The following is a 2,985-nucleotide window of genomic DNA, read 5'->3' as shown; positions in this document are numbered from 1 at the left end:
GCTGCAGCCAGCGGGGCTCGGCGCGCGGCCCTGCGCCCCGAGCGGCTCCCGCGGCGGGAAGAAGGGCGACGGGGAGGCCGGGCGGACGACTGCGGCGCCGGGTCGGGAAGGCCCCGAACGCGGGGCGGAGGCGACGGCCGCGAGACTCGGAGTGGCAGAAGAAAGTTTGGGTTTCCGCACGGGGTAGCTGTTTGGGTGCCGCCTCCAGGAAGGAAAGTCCAACCCCCAGCCAAACTTTGCTCGCCTCGCTCGCTTTGATGCGCAGATCCCTCCGCCTCGGGAGCCTCGCCTCCCCGCTCCCCTCCTCCTTCCCGGATCGCTCGCTCGCTCGTTCGCTGGGCCGGCCCGGGCGTGCGCCGCGCTCCCGCTCCCGCTCCCGCTCCCGCCCGCTCCCAGTCTGTGTTTCATGCAAATCCGCGTGCAGCCTCCTTTCCAAGCGCTGTCACCGCCCCCTCGCCGCCGGGGCTCCCCGCCTCCTCCCCCGCGCCCCGCCGCCTCCTCCCCCGGGCGCCTTGCCCACCCCCAGCCTCCGGGAGGGCGCCCGGCCTTCCCCCACTCCGTGCAAAGCACGCCCACGTGGGCGACCGGGGTCGACGGCGGTCCTGGCTGGTGCGTGCGGGGCCCCGCGCGGCCCCGACCTCAAGTCCGGCGGGCGCCGGGAGGAAGTCGTGGGAACCGAGTGGCGAGAGGGGAGGGCTGGGCTCCTGCCGTGGCATCCACTCTCGGCACCCACACTCAGGAAGCGCGGTTGCAGTGGCGGGCGGGAGGGGGTTAGACTGGCCGCGAGTGAACGCCGGCCGGAGGCTGGCGGTGCACCCTTGGGGCCACCCGGGTCCGAGAAAGGACGCCCGGAAGGTTGAGGCCCAGGAAGTCGGGGCGCGCACTTGGACGCGCGCGCTGATCCCGGGCAGGGGCCTTGGCGGCGCCGGCGACCCGGGAGCTGGTTTTGTTTTGTTTTTTAATTCTCTCATCGGTGAGATCACACCGGCTGAGAGCCCCGAGCCTGTGTGCTAGCGAAGGAGGGAGTTGGAATGGGGCGGGGAAGGGGGAGGCTGTGCTCTCAGAAGCGGAGATTTGGGGATCCCAAGACTCCCTGGATAACAGCCAGAGCCAGGGGTCCCTTGGGCCTTGTGAATCAAGTCCCGGGCAGAAAATGGGCCTCAAATACATCTGTTGAGTTCAGGAAGGAATGAATGGGGGCGCTTTAGAATTTATCTTGGGGGTGGGGGGATTACATTACGCGTGGTTGCAATCTGATGGTACAAAAACAACAAAAACCACACCGAAATTCGATGCCCCCAAAACTAGCCAGGGCAGAGCTTTGTTTCCAACGCTGTGAACTCGCAAAAAGGGGGAGTACTCGGGAGGTTTATGTATTCACACTTAGGGGTAGTGTGAAGCAAAGAAACACCAGGATCCTGGGGAACCCGGCGCTTTTCTCCCCATCTGCAGAATTCAGGGGCTTCTAAGCGCGACACCGGCCCCCACCACAAGCAGCTGCTTCTGGAGTTACCGAGACCCTCGGGGTGTTTATCCTGCTGCCCCTCCCCTGCCAGGCCTCTAGCCCGGTGTCTAAGGTCTTTGTTTGTTTTTAACAGCAGGAAACCCCCCTGGTGAGAAAGACTTTATCCGCTAGCGGGTGGGGAGTTACAAAGCCCTGTGAGGTGTGGCCCAATCCACAAAATCAGCCCCGACGCTGCAGGGGTCCCTGCCGTTGAAGAGACTGGCCTCCCACGGGCCCTCAGCTGCTGCTGCGGAGGGCTGCGCTCTTCACACTCGCCGCCTAAATCCCCTGCCTCTGGGCGCTGAGAACCGCCAAACCCCAGTTAGGGCTTTCCCTTTCCTGCCTAGTCCTCGGGTAACCTGCAGCCACAGTAGTGTTCGGTTGCACCCTCTTTTTCCCCAGCCCTCCTCAAAAAAGCAAAGGAAAGTGCAATCAACATTTCTGGATGGCTTTCTCCATACCAGGTAATGGCAAATGCTGCCCTCTGATTTAATCCTCATGATGGCCCTCGAGGCAGCCATCCCAGTGCCTCCCACCTTCGGAGAGGGGCACCTGAGGCACAGAGACGTTTCAGCACTTACTCGGGATTCGAGGCGGCACAGCTGGAATTTGAACCCTGTGCTGTGTGAGGCCGAAGTCCACGTTCTTGCCTTCGATTTCAGCTAACTGCCTTGCAGAGTCCTGGAAGGCAAAGATGACATCACTGAGACAGCTCTTTGCGAAACAAAACCTCTTTATGCAGGTGCACCATTGTGGCTGGGGGAGGAATGTTTGCTCACCGATTCTCTAGGGCCCCAAGCAGCTTTCCTCTGGACCTCCTGCCGGAGCCGTGGGAATCTAACGTGAAAAGCTTTGCAGTCAAGGGCTGTGAAGGGAAGGAACCATATTTTGGGGCCGCTGCTGGTGCCATGAAGGGTGGTGCACGCTCAAGCAAGGACAGTTCGTCAGAGACCCACGTCTATGAAATGCCTCTGTGTGACAGCCCTCCTCTTCATTTCTGGGCAGGCTGAAAAGGAAGCAAAAGGCCCCTATCCTCAGGCAGCTCACAGCCTAGAGAAGCACCAAGGCATGGAAGTGTGTGCCTGGGAGAAAGGGCCCCTGCCGCCACCATCTCCTTCCAAAACATTAGTCTTAACCTGAACATCACATCACGCAGCTGGAACTGTTGAGAGGCAGATAAAGTCAGAGGACCTCCAGGTCCATCCATGACTTGACCTGACTTTTCATCCTGGTTCCTGCTCTTCCACTCACTGAGCATCTCCTCTCTCAGCTGTAAGAATGGAGCAAACAGCTATTAGGGTACAAGCGTGGTGAATCTAGAAAGGGCTTTAAAAGTGCTCTCCACACCATCAAATACCTAGGAATAAACCTAACCAAGGATGTAAAAGACCTATATGATAAAAACTATAGAAAACTTATGAAAGAGATCGAAGAAGACACCAAGAAATGGAAAAATATTCCCTGTTCATGGATAGGAAGAA

The 2,985-nt window shown here is 59.6% G+C and overlaps 1 protein-coding gene across 1 annotated transcript in view; it reads right to left on the bottom strand.

Moving 5' to 3' along the window:
- SMAD3 (SMAD family member 3) overlaps window positions 1-2,148 on the bottom strand; it is a 116,753-nt gene extending 114,605 nt beyond the window's left edge. Inside the window, exon 1 of the mRNA XM_029950224.1 lies at window positions 2,086-2,148. The gene's annotated coding sequence lies outside the window, so the exon portion shown is untranslated. The remainder of the gene's footprint in view (window positions 1-2,085) is intronic.
- Between the last annotated feature and the right edge of the window lie 837 nt (window positions 2,149-2,985).

Source organism: Suricata suricatta, chromosome 9 (genome assembly GCF_006229205.1).
Source record: "Suricata suricatta isolate VVHF042 chromosome 9, meerkat_22Aug2017_6uvM2_HiC, whole genome shotgun sequence".
In the NCBI taxonomy this organism is placed as follows: domain Eukaryota; kingdom Metazoa; phylum Chordata; class Mammalia; order Carnivora; family Herpestidae; genus Suricata; species Suricata suricatta.
The sequence above is the reverse complement of the archived record's forward strand: the minus strand, read 5'-3'. Positions and strand labels throughout refer to the sequence as shown.